At 49.5% G+C, this 9190-nt stretch overlaps 1 long non-coding RNA gene across 1 annotated transcript; it reads right to left on the bottom strand.

The window, feature by feature from the left end:
• Positions 1-6308: 6308 nt before the first annotated feature.
• On the bottom strand, positions 6309-8751 carry LOC138924355 (uncharacterized). Its single transcript, XR_011439400.1, has 2 exons — positions 8594-8751; positions 6309-6558 (listed from the first exon to the last, which is right to left on the bottom strand). It is a non-coding gene; the product is annotated as an uncharacterized lncRNA (long non-coding RNA).
• Positions 8752-9190: the final 439 nt, after the last annotated feature.

Below are 9190 nucleotides of genomic sequence, written 5' to 3'. Positions count from 1 at the left end.
CAACTGAAATTTCACAAGGTTGTAAACTATCATAATCTCAATAAAAAGTAAAAAAAAGTTAAGTACAGAAAAAAAAAGTAACCCATTCCTCCAGTTGCTCTGAAGACAGAAGCAAAAAGAAGACTCAAGTACAAAAAGTACTTAAATTAGGCAACAGAAAAATTTCTGATAGGAATGTGAGCATCTAGGATGTGCTAAGCAAGATGCCACTTCCAGCCAGGACCCAGACACTCCAAGGTATAGGGCATCTTTACCGTGGAGGATGAAAACGGCCACAGAGGTTGGCGGTAGGGTGAAGGCCGCAGGCTCCTCCCCAAGGCAGCACCTAAGCTGGGAAGTGTCCACAGCTCAGTGGCTGTTCGTATGACTTCCATGTAGTGACCAGAAATAGCCATGGCCAGTCAGCCTCCATTTACCACCACCAACCTGGGAGCCCACCAGATGGCCATGGTCCTCCACAGACCGTCCCTGGGTTTCTTCTTAATTTGCTCAACTTTCTCTCCTGAATTCCATCTGTGTGGCTCAGACATCAGAAATTGGAAGGCTATGAGCAGAGCTGACTCAATCACAGATATATATTGTTTAGTTTGCATAGTGTTTAAGCATTTTAAAAAGTAGTTGTCAACAGTTAACTATTAGTAAGTGTCATATTAAAAAAACCCTAGAATTATGATTTCTCTTAAAAAAACCAGAATATCTGTTAACACTGGTCCCACATTCCTGCTTAGCAATGACTGATGCCTAAGACAGGGGGTGTGTCCTCCAGTTTGCCACAGTCCCCACCTCTTTCTACGGCATTCCTGCTGAGATCAAGTGGTGGTTATCCAGTTATCATGGATGTATGCTGGGTTTTTTTCATCCTTGACCCTCAGTCCTCATTTGCATCACCTGCCTTGACCCTGAAGGTATCTGAATTTGTGTCTCCTGATAGAGAATAAATCTCCAACCATCATGTCTAACCCTCACTTTACTGCTGTACTGGACATCCTTGAAACATTTTTCTGGCATTTTAATCTCAACATGTAACAAATCAAAATACTTTTCTCCCTTCTTCTTCACTTCTGATTTTCCTCTCTCAACAGCATCATTATTCTTTTTCTAGCCATCAGGCTCACAATCCGGCAGACATCTTTACCCCTGCCTCTAATAATCAGTCACTAAGGCCTGGACAGTCAACATTTGCAATGTCTTTCCTGTTTTCACCTCTTGCCATGGCATTGCCCTCCCTGCCCCAGTCCGTCTGTCCCCTCTAGACTATTGCCACAGCCTACTGGTTGGTATTCTGCCCTCTAGTCTCTCCTCCCTTCATTCCATGCTGAAGACTCCTTGCTACAGTAATTTTCCTTGAATAATATTCTAATCATGTCACTTTTTTGCTTTAAAAACCTTCAATGGCTTCCCGTTGCCTACAGCATCCATTAAAAATCTCTCATCTGGCATTCGAGTCCCTATACCATGGGACTTCTTAGGTGAGTAATTCAGATCACCTGGGGAGTTTGGTAAAAATTCAGATTAATCAGCCTCTCCCCGAGATTCTGATTCTGTAGTATGAGGTGGGGTCCAGGCATCTGTATTTGTAATAAGAACCCAGGCCATTCTGAGGCAGTGGCCCACGGACCCCACTAAGCACATGCTATCTTAGAGGCACTCTTACAGCACCAAGCTCACAGTTACCTGATGTGTCTGCCCACAAGCTGCTCCACCCTCTTGGGTCTCCTGTGATGATCGCACCCAGCCTCCCTGCTGTGGCACCTCACTCAGAACTGTCAGCTGAACTGAATGGTGGGCAGCAGGCCAGGCAAAGGGTGTGACAAGGGAGGCCTTTGCCTCCAGCCAGCTTTCTGAAGGCAGGCCTCTGCCACCCCAGAGAGACCTTCAATTATCGGAGGCCTAGTTTTGAAGAGCAGATGGTAGTCTCTCTAGACATGAGGCTTCTTGGATCTCATTTACACAGACTTGCTTTCTTGGCCAACCTGGATGTTAAGCAGGAATGTGCCACCTGCTATCTTATGACAAGGCAAATCTTTAATCTCTCTTGACCTCAGTTTTCTCATTTTTAAAATAGGCGGGGCAGCCCCATGGCCGAGTGATTAAGTTCGTGCGCTCTACTTCTGCAGCCCAGGGTGCCGCTGGTTCAAATCCTGGGCGCGGACATGGCACCGCTTGTCAAGCCATGCTGAGGCAGCATCCAACTAGGATCCACAACTAAAAATACACAACTATGTACCGGGGGGCTTTGGGGAGAAAAAGGAAAAATAAAATCTTTTAAAAAAAAATGGGAACAGTAAGTCCTTCACAGTTATTGGGTACATGAGAGGTCATAGAACGCGCCTGTAGAAATACGCCTATTAGCACAATGCCTGAATATCATAGACGCTCAACAAACCACAGCTCTTATTATGTTGACTGTCAGAAGCAGAGTTTTCAGAAATCATCTACATAAAACTTTTAATTTTTCAGGTGAAGAAAAGGAAGCCATGAGATGTAAAAAGATGCCCCAAGTCACACAGCTGCTTGGTGGCAGGGCTGGGACCAGCACCTCAATCTCCCACCCAGTCTAGTGCTCTTTCCATTGTGTCAGACTCCATTCTTGTGACACTGGCTTCATTCGTTCACTCATTCATTTATTCACTTACTCAGGAAATATTTATCAAGAACCCCTGGGTGCCAGGCTCTGGAGATACGGTGGTGGGTTTTGGAGAGGCTGAGGGCAGGCCGTGGTCACTTGGCAACGTGTAGTCAGGAGGCTGAGAGCCAGGGGGCACAATGACTTCAGCTGCTCACACACATGTTAATGTTTCCTCAGGTGATGGCAGGAGTTTGAGGTGGGGAGGGGGGCAAGATCTCGGGTCAGTGAGAAGGAGTGACCTGGAGGGCCAAAGATGATGGTCCAGCAAGATAAAATAAACTTCAGAGAAGGCAATGGGAGTGACGGTCAGGGAGAGGGAACGCAGAACCAGGAAGACTCTGCCCCACCACGGGAGCCTGAGGGGTGTGGAGTGTGACAGAGAAACAGCTCCCCTTGAGAGGACCCTCAGGGGACAGCTGCTTTCATTTAAGGTCAGGAGGTAAAGAAAATGCTTGGAGAGGTTGCTGGACCCAGAGAGGGCCCAGTGGGAGGGAGGTGGTGGGAGTCATTATCAGACAGCGTGTATAGAGTGGTGTGGGGATGAGGGCATTTGCCTTTTGGACAGTGGCCAGTGTAAAGAGCAGTGAAGATTTAGTCCTGACTAGGCCTTGGGAGACCACAGGACCCAGGGCCCTAGGAGGGAGAGGCTCAGCCATGGAGGTATGACACCCAGAGTGTTGGGCGAGGCAGAGAACTGCCACTTTTGCTCTCAAGGGCCAGCAAAGAGACTGCAGGGTGACCTCTGTGGCTTGGAGAGTCAAGGCCTCCAGGTTCCTGGACTTGGGCTCTAGAGGGGCTGCTTTGTGCTCCTCAGACTCATGTCTTCATCACCCCACATCATCCTGCGTCACATTGGCTCACACAGACTCGCTCTCACTCTACTTAGAGGGAGAGCTGGAAAGTGTTATTAATCCGTCAAACTCGTAACTGAGGCTGACGGTGTTCTAGGCCCCAGCTAGGGAGGGAATCTGCTCCCTCAAAGACACATATTCCCCTGAGGGTTTCTTCTCAGCTGCTGGGCCCCACTGACCCACTAGGGCCCACAGGCAGAGGAATGCTCTGCTTTCTTTCCCCTCCTTTGCCAGTCTGGCCCTATGTCGGGGAAGGGCAAAGTAAGGTGGAATGGTTCAGGGTGTCTGAGAGAGAGAGTATGTAAGAGGTGCAGTAGGAGCTGGGGGAGGAGAGAGATGTGGAGAGACGGCCAGACCCGTATTTAGCTGGAAAGGTCCCCAGGGATGTGTTTTTGCGTCTGTGACTCCCTAGGTGTATCACAGAAGCAAAAGGATGGAAACTGTCTGTTAAAAGTCTGTTATCTTGGAGGTCCCCCGAGAATGTGACCTCCCACACTTTCACCATCCTGTCTTTCTCCAATAGTACTAGAAGGTGTGACTGAATGTGCCAGAAACTCAACAGGGGACTACATGGACCCCTGCAGATCTGAAGCTAAATATATTGCCTCTTTCCCAAACTTAGAGGACAGACACATTGTAAACTCTCCTCACCCTCACTCCTGGGGGCCCGGGATAAAGCTCCTTCATCTCCAGACAGAAAACAAGAAAAGAGGCCCTGAGACTGGTGGAGCGTCTCCAGATATTGTTTTGGCAGAGCCATAATGGGGCTGGGCTCCTGGGGCTGAGTGTCTGGGGCAGGCAGGAAGCTGGCATCACAGCTGGGACAGCCAGAGACCCCCTGGGGTGGAGGCTGCAGTGTGGAGAAAGACAGACGCAAGAAAGTGGGACACAAGGAAGAATCTGAAGAAGTGCTCCAGCTTCCCACCTCTGGCCTTCAGACTCTGGGCCCAAAGTGTTTCCCGGCTGCTCTGTGGCTCAGAGTCAGGGGAGGCCAAGCATTTGATCCATATGGTTCAGAGGAAGGAGCCTGGCGGTCAGACTGCGAGTCACCTCCCTGAGCCTCAGTTTGCTTATCTGTAACAAGAGAGTGTGGGCCAGGAGATCCACCCTGTCTCTTCCTTCATCTGCGATCTACGGTCCATGCTGATGACTTCTGGGCCCCAGCAGAACACGTGATCAATGGCCACCGTACGGACATCCAGCAGGCCTACCTCCTGAGCTGATGACTCACGTGCAGTTAGAGGCCCAGCCCTGTCAATTATCCTTGTGAGATGTCTTCTACTCAGCACCACTAGAGCTGCCTGCCATCAGACTTCTCTCGAGTGAGTACATCTTCCTAAATGGTCTTTCTGCCTGGAGTTCTCCCCTTCATGCCCTTCCCTCAGTCCACACTCTGCTGGCAGAGCTCCTTCCAACTATAGATTTCTCTTGTCTCTCTCCTGCTTAAAAACCTTTAGAGGCTCCCTACAGGAGGAAGTTCACATTCGTAGTTGGGCTTTCAAGGCCTTTATATCCAACCTCTCAACTCAGTTAACCACTCCTCAGAATTTCTCAAACACACACTTTGCATTTTGATACCATGTGCCTTTGCTCATAGTATTTGCTCTGCCTCACGTTCTCTTAGTATGCTTTTTTGCACGTCAAAAAGCCTACTCATTCTTCCATACCTGGCTTCTATGTCACCTCCTGTGTGAAGGCTTCTCAGATTCACCACCACCTCCAACTCCCTATTGCAATTAATCACTTTCTCCTTTGCTTATAAGTCTGTAAGCTCATATCCTGGTTTTACAGTTCGCTGTGTAGACCTGTGGGGTTGAGATCCCTTGAAGACAGAGGCCAGGTTCACACTTGTACTTCTGTGCCTAGCCCACATCTTGGCAATAAGCATATAGTAGGTAATCAGCAAAACTTTATTAAATTTAGTTGAATTATCTCCGTGCAAGTGATACAGAAAGAGAGAAAACATTATCTTTCCCAGACTACTGAAGGCAAAAGTAAGCACAGATAGGATAACGGACACGTCAGAAAAGACACTAAAAGGGGTTGGGTGGTGGGGTGGGGAGGGGATTGAAGAAGGGGCGAAAAGGATTCTAAATCCTGTCACCTCCATCCCCTCACTAATAGGCTGGTGAGGAGCGGTCTCTCTGTGGACTAAGAATGGGTGATCTGAGCTGCTTATTGTATCAGCCATGCTCTGATGATTGACCTGAGTGGCTCTTAATTAAACTTTTGAACTAGCTTATGATTTATTTATTCGAGTGTGGTGGTTAGAGCACATGCCTTGGAGCTATACTGCCCAGGTTCAAATCCTAGCTGTGCTATCTTAAGCAAGTTATTAAACCTCTCTGTGCTTAGTTTCTTTATCTATAATATGATGCTAATAGTACTACTTACTTCATAGAGCTGTTAGGAGGATTGAACAAGTTTACAGTACTTAGGTTAGTGCCTAGCACGCAATAGTGGTGTATTATAATAGTATATATTAACTACTATGACTTATAATTTATAATTTGCTTCCTTCCAAGAATTTGCAATGGTTTAAAATATTAAAAGACATGTAAAAAAGGAAATTATATGTGGGTATTTACATTATATTAGCGATCAGAAATCAATTAGTAGTATGAGAGACAGAGATAAAGGTAGGTATTTGCTTATGTGTTTGAATTCGTTACTTTATTGACCCCTAAATTTACCCCTGAGCTTCCAGGAAGCCAAGGCAAAAAAAGGAATATATGCATTGTATAGTTTTCTTCATAAAATATAAGAAGGCATTCAAGTTAGTCTATTAAAATAGCACCCCCCCAACACACACACACATCCACACATACTAAACTCAAGGAGGAATTTATGATGTGTATCCCTATGTCGAAACATTGGAGCCAAGGCATCTGAAGTTATTCTGTCGGCATTTGGCATCATCCTCAATCGGGCTTTAATGAGAGCCCAGTAATCAGGGTCGGGCTAAGGGCTGGGAAAATAACAATCAGGGTCTTCTCCATGTTTCTCTCCATGCTCTGCTCAGGGCTTCCTTCCCTGCCTCCGGGCTCAGGAAGCTCCCTTGAGGTCAGGGGTTGAGTCCTGCCGAGTCAGACAAATAGTGAGGGGGGCTCCAGGTGTTTCTGGCTGCCTCCCTCCAGCATCAGAGTTGTGTGGAAGCAAGGTGGGTCCCACAGCAAACGCTCCAGAGGTCAGTGCAGAGAGGAATGTTATGAGATATATCTAAGAGGGCTTTGAGAAGATTAAGCCCCCAAATTTGGGCAAAATGATACTCTTAGTGGGACTGGGTCTGCTCCTATAAAGATAACTCCCTGCCCCCCAGCTTCTGAATTCAAAGAGGAATTTGTTGTAAGTAAGTGTGCTTATGTAAGAGATGTTGTGTAAGCCCAGGAAGACCGCCCCCCACCCCTGGTCTGGTGCGGCTGCCTAAGGACCGAAACACCCAGAAGCTTTGGACCCTCCTCACGGAATTCATAGAGAGGCTTAGAAGTGTGGGTAGGCAGTAGAAAGAGCTGAATTACTCTACAAAAAGAAACAGGGGGAATCTGCAAGGAAAAGGGCTGAAATCCACAGTTCACAATCAGCAAGACAAGTCATAAACTGATCACACCTGAGAAAATAGGAGCTCAAAGCCAGAGGCAATGACCAGAGGGAGAGTCCTCCCCACTCTCCATCCCCACTCCCAGAGGGATCTGGGATATTTTGAGGAAGAGCCTTGGATCTCCCATACATCTTAGAATAAATTTTTGGACCCATCTTAGCCAGCACCTAAGGAGCAGCTGACCTCTGCTGACACACAGTTTACCCAGTGGGACCATGGCCTTAGGTGTCACTCTCAAGTGCCTTACTTTCAGTGAGAACAACCAGCTCCAAGGGAGGGCACCTTCCTGCCCACTGTACCATCCCCCCCTCAACAGCCCAGTGCGGGCCTCCCTCGGGGAGGGGCCCTGTGGGATCACTGGAGCCAGGGGGTGGGGAGGAAAAGTGGAGAGTGAGAACTGCAGAGATTCCCCTTGTCTGACTTGCCCCATGACTCACTGCCCTTTATCTATGGGTAATAAATCAATCACTTGACCCCAGGATCTGAACACCTTTTGTCCACCTTGTCTTAGAGCCATCAAAGGTGCCCACTGTCAGGGGTGGAGGATGGGGCTCTTCAGTCTTGTTTGGGGGAAAATGGTTCCTGCCCTCAGGAAACTCCAAGTTCCTGAGGAGGAAGCGTGCACACGGAGGACGCACATGCAAAGCAGCGAGCACACAGAGCAATGTGTGCAGATGAGCATTGTGCAAATGCAGTCCGAAATTGAAAATGAACGACGGTGGCTGGAATGGAGGTGCTGGCAGCCAGCTAGTATCCAGCAGGAAACAGCTTGGTGAGGCTGGGAGCTCTGAGCCCAGCTGGATTTGGAAGGAGAGAGGTTGTCCCAGCAGGGGCAGAAGAAAGGCAGGTCCCATCCTGTGTCTAGTGCTGTACAAGGCTTCTACACAGCTGCTCACCTGCTGCGTTTTAGCAATTTTGGTTTCCCTCTCTGATTTAATGAGAAGGGTAATCTCAAGCATGCTCGCCACTTTCTTACTAACAGAGCCCCAAACAAGTAGCTGTTCACAGCCATGGGAGCACAGGAGGCAGATCCCAGGTGACTGTATCCAGAGGTTAGGCTTTGCAACAGGGCAAGGGCGTTCGCAGAGCAGCGAGGTGAGGCCGCGGAGAGGCAGGCCTCTGCTGCCCCATCCTCAGATGGGTGCCTGAACCGCTTCCTCCAGGGCACAAAGGGACCACCCATATCATTTGGACAGCGCTTCACAGTTTACACAGCTGTTTAGATCTGCAAGTGGAAGTAACCACTCAGAAGGCAAGCATCCTTTATACTTTATGGGTAAGGAAACTGAGGCTGGAAGCGATTATGAGGCTTGTTTAAGGTCACCCAGTGGAGGCAAGGCTCTCCTTTCCACTACCCTACACTGGCCTCCAAATCACAGCCTTCCCGCCTTGGATTTACCGACCCAGGGGATTAAGGGATTATCTGAGTGCAACTATCAAAGTCTGATTCCTCAGTCTGCGTCTCAGTCTAGCTTGGAACATTTCATGAGAAACCCAAAGAGGGAGGATGCCCACCTGGGCTGTCCAGCTCTGGAGGAGGTGGGAAAGCTTCATCCTCTCTCCAAATGGGCTCATCTTTGCCCTTGCCGGGGAACTGTACAGAAGATGAGAAGCTGGCTAGGGGACAGCAGGCAGCTGTTTTCCTGTCCCCGCCCCCGCCCCGCAGCCTCTCCGGAGTCTCGACCCATATAAGGGCAGCGCTTCCTGTCTGCCAGGCAGTGACGCTCAGGGCCACGTCACAGACAGCCGGCGGGGAGGAGCTGGTGCGCCAGCACGAAAAACAAGTGACACAGTGCTGCGTGGGGGGAGGGGAGGGAGAAAAGGGAGAGGCAGGGAGAGAGGGGAAGGGGAGAAAGGGAGAAGGGGAGAGGGGGAGGGGAAGAAGGGGAGAGGGAGAGGGGGGAGGGGAAGAAGGGGAGAGGGAGGGGGGAGGGGAAGAAGGGGAGAGGGAGGGGGGAGGGGAAGAAGGGGAGAGGGAGGGGGAGGGGAAGAAGGGGAGAGGGAGAGGGGGGAGGGGAAGAAGGGGAGAGGGAGGGGGAGGGGAAGAAGGGGAGAGGGAGGGGGGAGGGGAAGAAGGGGAGAGGGGGGAGGGGAAGAAGGGGAGAGGGGGGA

This window comes from Equus caballus, chromosome 5, assembly GCF_041296265.1.
Source record: "Equus caballus isolate H_3958 breed thoroughbred chromosome 5, TB-T2T, whole genome shotgun sequence".
Classification (NCBI taxonomy): Eukaryota; Metazoa; Chordata; class Mammalia; order Perissodactyla; family Equidae; genus Equus; species Equus caballus.
The sequence above is the reverse complement of the archived record's forward strand: the minus strand, read 5'-3'. Positions and strand labels throughout refer to the sequence as shown.